The sequence below is a fragment of the Stylophora pistillata genome, chromosome 14, assembly GCF_964205215.1.
Source record: "Stylophora pistillata chromosome 14, jaStyPist1.2, whole genome shotgun sequence".
Taxonomy (NCBI): Eukaryota; Metazoa; Cnidaria; class Anthozoa; order Scleractinia; family Pocilloporidae; genus Stylophora; species Stylophora pistillata.
In genome coordinates, this window is record NC_142532.1 from 17,097,379 (window position 1) to 17,104,956 (window position 7,578).

The window sequence follows — 7,578 nt, forward strand, 5'->3', positions numbered from 1 at the left end:
TTGGCAGGATTAGTGCAGAATCGTTCAACGTCTCTCAACTGCTGTTGTGAAGCAAGTAGCACGCAAGGATCAGATGAATTTTCTACTTTTCTAATAAAGGCATTGTCTATATCTCTCGCATCTTCCTTCAACATTTGTAGCAGCTCCACGAATTCGTCACCTTCGTGTTGTTCCTTTTTCAACTTTATGTTTTTAATTTGTTTTATATCTCGTGCATGCCCACCAGCAGATCTTAATTGGAGGATGCCACCACTTTGTTCAAGACTCTGGTGGAAAACTTCCTTGGGAGAATGAGTTTCTGAGAGTTGTTCAAGTCGCTGCTTTGTTGTATATGACGTGCGATAAAATGGCTTTTGGCTCTTGCTGTTTCCATGGGGTTGAACTTTTACTTGGCGCTCCACATTGTCGAAAACATATTGAACCAAGGCCATACTGTGTTCTTTTCCGTCGCTGCCTAAATAAAAGAAAAGTTGCATTTCGTCATCAAATGAGATCTTCGTAACGTTTAGTTAAACAAAATATTATTTAAAAACTACTCGATTGTGATTGTACGACACTAATACCAATCCCTGTTACTGTACAACGCGTTCACTTTATCGCAAAACGTCCGACTTCAACAAACTAATTTATACGGTTTCCTGAAGGGTTCCGAATATGTCCGATGGTAGCACCTAGTTTCGCGAACTTCGTCTGACAACTTCTTAATGTTTCAGGTTACCCGAATTTTGGAATTCGACCTAACAGTTAGTTGTATTTGGTGGCCGAGATATAAAGACCATCAGGGTACCTACCTCTTAGATGTATGAGTATTCTAAGTAACTCTGGGTCACTCTGATTGCGGTAAAACGACCGCGAGCACTTGAATACATTAGCGGCTCCAAACATTTCCTCTGTGACTTTGGTCAGCGGTTTCTTTTTGCTGGCCTGCTTGAAGAAAAATGTCTTTGTCCCCGTTCCATGCCAGGCACCCATGTCATCGGCAAGTAGGTTCTTCACAGTTTTCACATGCGGTGCCTCCAAATGGACAACAAAAAGCAAATTCTTTGATATTGACGTGGGTACATCCCGTGATACTTTTGAACTTGGGATGTCTGAGCTCAAAAGAATATCAACGGCTTCTTCTGTGGCTATGCCACTTCGTCGACCCATTTCATACACTGGTAGCAACGGATTATCGTTCCAATACTGTAGACTGCAGTCATCTATTTCACTTTCACCCTATAATGGAATTTTCGTTTCATCAGATGAAATTGATCATCTACATCGATTTTGTTACGTGTGAGCTAAATTGCTTTGAGTGAGCCAGGACTGTGGCAAGAGAACTCTAATGTACTAATTCTTAACTATTTATTTTTACAGAAGGATGGGAGGTGTTTTGGAAATTTAGTGCGTGCTTATAAGAATTGCAAGAATTTAATTATGAATACCTGAGAGCTTTCATCAGACGATGAATCGTCACCATCTTTCCCATTGCCCTCACCTGAGCAACTTGTAGAGCTAAATTAAAAATACTTATGGTTATATACGACAATATAAGGGCAAAGGCTAAAAAGGAACACTCATTACAATGTACGTAAATTCTGTGTTGTTCAACGTGGTAAATACAATCAAGCTCGAAAACAATATGTGCGACTGATACATGTTGGATTTATTTAAGCAGGATGTAGTAATCTATTCAGACTGCAAATAACTCAGTATGTTTGCGTCAAAGGAAAGGTCTGGAAGGAGAATGAAAACGGACTGAAAACGGCGAGAGAGACTAGGAAGAGACGGGCGTGTGGGCTCGCGCGCATTGCGGGCGTAAGACTCTTTCGCCACGCTTTACCGATTTCTTTATTGATTTTTAGGATAAACGCCGTGGTCTTGGATTTCTCGGTCAAAATGACAAAACGTCGTTAAAGAAGAAAACATAAAAAACTCACGTTCGACTCTCCAAAGGAAAGGGTTTGGCAGACCCCCCAGTCTCCCCTAAGTAGACGACGTCATCACTGCTATCAGAGCTGAAAGATGAAGGCAAGACAAAGGAAACTGTAACTCTTGAAAGCGGGCTTGAACGTTATACACTTGCAAACTCATGCCGCCAGTACCTCCAGCCAGTTTTTTGTGGCGGAAAACGTGGAAAGGTCGTCGCCTGCTCGCGGTATTGATACGATCTTTCCTGTTGTCTTGTTTATGAACGTACGATGCAGATTAGGCACAGACTTTAGTGTAGCTAAATATTAACCGGCGACACATGTTAAGAAGTCTTTTTCATACGCACAATCTTTAATTTTGATTGCTTTCCCAAACCGCGTGGAAAACGCTAAAAGCCGGATGTGGTCTCAGGCCAGCTAGGATAATAGAAGCAGCCACGTTCCATTCAGTAAGTATGTTTGCGTATTAGATACATGCGAGCAGTCAAAGGAAAGGTCTGGGGTCTTTATTGATTTTGAGAATAAAACAACTGTTTTGCAGTGTATAATCTGTTTTATAACGCCATGGTCTATGATTGCTTGGTGAAAATGACAAAACATCAGTTAAAGAAGAAAACATAAAAAAACTCACGTTTGACGCTTCAAAGGAAGTGCTTTAGCAGACATTCCAGTGACCCCTAAATAGATGACACCATCAGTGCTATCAGAGCTGAAAGATGGAGGCAGGACAAAAGAAAGTGTAAGTGTTGAACGCGGGCTTGAACGTTACGCACTTGCAAACGCATGCCACCAGTACCTTCAGCAATTCTTTTTTTTGGCGCAGAACGTGGAAAGGTCCTCGCCTGCTCACGGCACTGACTTGAGTGTAAATACGATCTTTCCCGTTGTCTTGTTTATGAACGTACAATGCGGATTAGGCACAGACTAAACTGTGGGTAAATGTGAGCATGCGTCACATGTTATGAAGTCTTCTTCATAAGTAGACCAGCTTGAATCTTTAATTTTGATTGCTTTCCCAAACCGTAAAAAAAGGAAAAAGGCGGATGGGGTCGCAGGCAAGCTTTGAGAATAGAAACCGCCACGTTGTAATAATTTTTGGGGCGTTTTTCCAGTTTCCCTCTTGATTGGGAAAATAATACAAAAAAACGTAAAATAGACGAGTTTAATCAACAACAACGTAGTATAATTGTAGGATTCAAGTGGCCAAGTGGCAGCTAGAAAAATTCACCTTACCAAAAATGCATTTTACAATTCAGAAGTATTTTGAGTGAAATACTCCGTGTATAATTCGCATTCTAACTACATTTCTTCGAGATCGGCCGCCTTACCTTTTTTTTCGTACGTTTTTCGATCCAGTGTAAAAATGCACATACCTGACCTGCTCTAGTTCTGTGTCCGAAGATCCCGACCCTGACCCTGAAAACGAAGGAAACAGTTACTTGAAAGTAAGAAGTAAAAATATGCACAAGGAAGAAGTTAGGGCTTCAAGAACTCACCTCTTCCACAGACTAAACTGGTGTAGCCTCTACGTTCCATTTTACTCTCAGCTGTACTCTCAAGGAACTCGTACGTTTCGCAAAACTTCTCAATTACGTTAGAAGGAAACTCTGCACGCGCTGGTTCTACAGACGACTTTTATCGGCAACGGATATGCAGACCCAGATACGTAAGTCCGGAGTGGTAAGATAATTTTAGCTAACTTGACAAAGTTCCAGTTTTGTTTTACACATTCTTCAATGATTCGTGGCCACTAATTTCCTGTGACATCGGTTTGTTTGACAATCATAGTGTTAATCTATGTATGCGGTTTTATGTATGCGGTTTTACTAGCTTAAAAAACTGATAAATTTGTCATTGCTTGTGAAAACTCGATGAAACAATTCCGGTTACCGTAACTGCTCGAAGTGTTGGAAAAAAGATGAGTTTCGGTACTCGTTACTATATACGAGATGTATACGGTCTACACGGTTTTTTTTGTTTTTTTTTTAATGAAATGTGACATTGTAAAATGGTATAAATGGCAATGTCCTTTCAAAGTCGCACAGGTTTGCTTTTCATTTCCTTGATAGAAATATCTATGTGAGCACATAGCTCATTTCGATTTCGCAAAAAGTAGTTTTCTACAAGGTTTTGAATTTAAGGTTAAAAACGTGAGCCCCAAAAACACCTTAAAAAACCACTTTCTAGCAGAGAATGTTATCATATCCTGTGCGAAAATACTTGCGGGTGTTTTGTTGGAGTTTGACTAATGGTCGTGGGTCGTGGGTCGTGGGTCGTGGGTACAAGTCGTGGGTCGTGGGTGTGGGTGTGGGTGTGGGTAAGAGTCGTGGGTGTGGTTAATACTTAATAACAAAAATAACCATTTAAAATATTAAATATAATAATACATAAATTTTATACAACCCTGTCATTCATTAATTTAACTGTTCTTTCTTCTAGTTATTTTATTTTGTTTATTCAATTTACCCTACTTTACGTCTATTTTTATCTGTTATCTCACTGTCAATGAAATTAGTTTCAGTTTCGCGACGGGAAGAGAGATAAATCTTGTAATTACATTAAATTAGTTTCACAACACGATAATTCCGGATCTGTCACCAGCGCGATCGCCGACGAGCGTCCATTGGTCGGCTACTCTGGGATTTGATTTTTCCCTTTTTCTGCTTTTTAGGGTTGCTGTCAAGGGAAATCCACAGCACATTCTTTTGTTCTCTTTCGGTTTTCAAGCCCCAGACGATAAAACTTTCCGGAGGTAATTTACTTAGGGAAAAATCGGTCACACTTGCAAATTTGAGTTTCCCTAAGACAAAACCCTGTAGTGTGACAACAGCTGATAACGCGTTTACGATCCTCCACTGTCGAGTTACCAGTCTGGCAGAGGTTATGTGTGTGCCTTTTGAGTCGGTCGACTTGTGCACAATCAGTTTTTCTTTGTGTATACAGTGTGTAATTACCAGATTTATCTATCGTTCTTTTGTCATTGATGTTGTCAGACGAGATCTCGGAATTTCTGTTCCTTGGCCCCTGACTTTAGCCGCAAATATAGAATTCACGAGCGCTGTCGCAATTTTAACGTTATAGTACTTCTACTATATGAAATCATTTTTGGTACAATGGTACAAAGCAGCTCAGGTGTCTCGTTAACACAGACCTCGAAAACGCAGACCGCAGACCGCAGACCGCACAGCTCGAAAAACGTGTACACAGTGTGTAATTACAAGATTTATCTCTCTTTCCTTTATTATCAAACAAAATCTCGGAATGCGTCGCGAAACTGAAACTGATTTCATTGACAGTGAGATAACAGATAAAAATAGACGTAAAGTAGGGTAAATTGAATAAAGAAAATCAAATAACTAGAAGAAAGAACAGTTAAATTAATGAATGACAGAGTTGTATAAAATTTATGTATTATTACATTTAATATTTTAAATGGTTATTTTTATTATTAAGTATTAACCACACCCACGACTTTTACCCACACCCACACCCACACCCACGACCCACGACTTGTACCCACGACCCACGACCCACGACCATTAGTCAAACTCGTTTTGTTGTTTACACCCAAACTTAAGTTGTAGTTTATCCTGATGAAGTCTCACTCGAAGACGAAACCGGTCGATTAATTGACTAAATTAATCGCATAGTGATGCGCATAGTTGTTTGTAATTTTGTCCATACTGATTACAGTAAAAGTAAAATTAGAGTCCAGAGTCTAGAGTCCAGAGTGCAGAGTCCAGGGTCCAGGGTCCAGTCCAGTCCAGAGTCCAGTCCGGAGTCCAGTCCAGAGTCCAGTCCTGGTTTTAGCCTATGCGACATCTCAGTTGTCAAAATCCTAATCGATCTGAAACTGTAGTTACAAGTGGAGCAACATCGGTGTCGCGGCTATTCGAGATCCGCAGAGGTGTATAACTGCTGCTCAAATCGAAGAGAAACCGGAAGCCCAATATCAAAAATCGAAAAAGCACATCAGATACCAAATCTAAGTACCCGTCAAAAGTTTTGACGAAAACCGAAAACCAAATGCTGAAAACGGAAAATCCACAGAACGCAACGAACAACAAAACGAAAAAACCGACGTCTTTTGGCACAGAAACCACAAACCCGATCTAAAAAAAAAGCCAAAACCGCAAACCCCAATGCCCCCCTCTTGAAAAGTTAATTTGATTAATTGTTTTGTTCTAAAACATATTCGCTCGCTCGCTTTTACCATTAGAGTCGAGCAACGACGTAGTTCCAAGGTGTTGTTGTGTTGATAGAGAGAAATTCTCTGTTTTTCCACTTTGGCCACACGACAAGACAAATATTAGTCGGAGATTTTGACACTTTTAAAATGATTGATTTCAGATGGGAAAAATTGTTATCATCATGATGGTAATTTTTTTTACGACTAGCGGTTGGTATTTTTCAATTTTTCGCTCCACGGCTGGATTTTATTTGCTGCTTAAACCCATTGAGACCCTCTAGAACGAATAGCCGGAAAACACAAACAGACTTCCGGTTATTTTTCTTGCGCAAAAATAATTAACAAGGGAAAGGTAGAAATAATGGCGCGCAAGCTGGAATCTATCTGTTCTTTGTTATTACTTGTCAATCTTGCCCAGTTCATTCTTGAAAACCGTAATATTGTTTCTTTTTCCTTCAAAATTCAATGTGCATGGCGCTTGCATCCCTTCTCCGTCACCCCGGTTCACAGCCTTTTCAGTAACTACTGCAAAATATCTTTGATCGAGTGTTTCTAGTCTTTTTGCTCAAAACCCCTATAACTTCAAACCCCGATAACTCGAAGTAAATTCAATTCCCCTTGGTAATTTGAGTTACCGGGATTCAATTGTATCCGTATCATAACGGTAAAAATTGTATGAATTTGGAGCTCGCAAACACAGACAGATTTCCGGTTTTGGTTTTTTTTTTTTTTGTTAAAAAAACTCGCTGTTGCCGTTTAACCAAAGAGTTTCTTTCAGTATGAATGACATTGATTCCACTAATGATTTTAGCCTAAAAAATGTTGTATTTCAACCAGTTTTAGTGTCATCGGAAGTCCTCCGAAGAAGGCTAAGGCGCCAACCTTATCACGAACCTGGGCGGGGAACTATTAAATCTGCCGGAGATTAACTTTTGATTGCTTTGATTATGGTAATGTACAGTATCTTTTTTCTGAACTCTTTGTCGCAATCTGTATTCAGTTCGAAACCGTTCATCGACTTCTGCAGATCGATTAATCAAGTTGTAAAATTACGATTAGAATCGCGTAATTGAATAAACTCTCGCATTCGATTGGTTAACGAAGCGGGGTATTTTTAACGAGCGTGAAATTGCGAGTTGAAAACAAAGCTAGTGATAATAGATGTTTCGCATCTGAGCGCGAACTCAGGATAAAAACAAACAATTTTGATGGTGTTTCTTTTTTATTATTATTTTTATTCAATTATGTGATTCAAGGAAAATCTATCACCTGACTCGTGAAAACCGATATCACACTGTGCTTTAGTTCTACAGTCGACTCCCGATAACTCGAACCTCGCGCTAACTCGAACCTCGCGCTAACTCGAACCTCGCGCTAACTCGAACCAAAATCGATTTCCCATGGATTTCCGTCATACATTCACTGTAATTTTACCCTCGGTAACTCGAACCCTCGATAACTCGAAACTCCCGCTAA

General features: G+C 39.9%; 1 protein-coding gene, 1 long non-coding RNA gene and 1 pseudogene across 3 annotated transcripts in view; 1 reads left to right on the top strand and 2 right to left on the bottom strand.

The window, feature by feature from the left end:
• The window catches only part of LOC148716871 (uncharacterized), a 6,016-nt pseudogene extending 3,537 nt beyond the window's left edge, over positions 1 to 2,479 (bottom strand). Inside the window, exons 1-5 of the transcript XR_015995194.1 lie at positions 2,475 to 2,479; positions 1,923 to 2,048; positions 1,428 to 1,497; positions 792 to 1,218; positions 1 to 454 (exon numbers count right to left, since the gene is read on the bottom strand). The exon at positions 1 to 454 is cut by the window's left edge and continues 1,147 nt beyond it. The product of XR_015995194.1 is annotated as an uncharacterized LOC148716871 (transcript). The remainder of the gene's footprint in view (positions 455 to 791; positions 1,219 to 1,427; positions 1,498 to 1,922; positions 2,049 to 2,474) is intronic.
• The window catches only part of LOC148716870 (uncharacterized), a 25,647-nt gene extending 18,423 nt beyond the window's left edge, over positions 1 to 7,224 (top strand). Inside the window, exon 7 of the mRNA XM_088745602.1 lies at positions 6,940 to 7,224. The gene's annotated coding sequence lies outside the window, so the exon portion shown is untranslated. The remainder of the gene's footprint in view (positions 1 to 6,939) is intronic.
• LOC148716872 (uncharacterized) lies at positions 2,553 to 3,719 on the bottom strand. Its single transcript, XR_015995531.1, has 3 exons — positions 3,410 to 3,719; positions 3,287 to 3,329; positions 2,553 to 2,622 (listed from the first exon to the last, which is right to left on the bottom strand). It is a non-coding gene; the product is annotated as an uncharacterized LOC148716872 (long non-coding RNA).
• Positions 7,225 to 7,578: the final 354 nt, after the last annotated feature.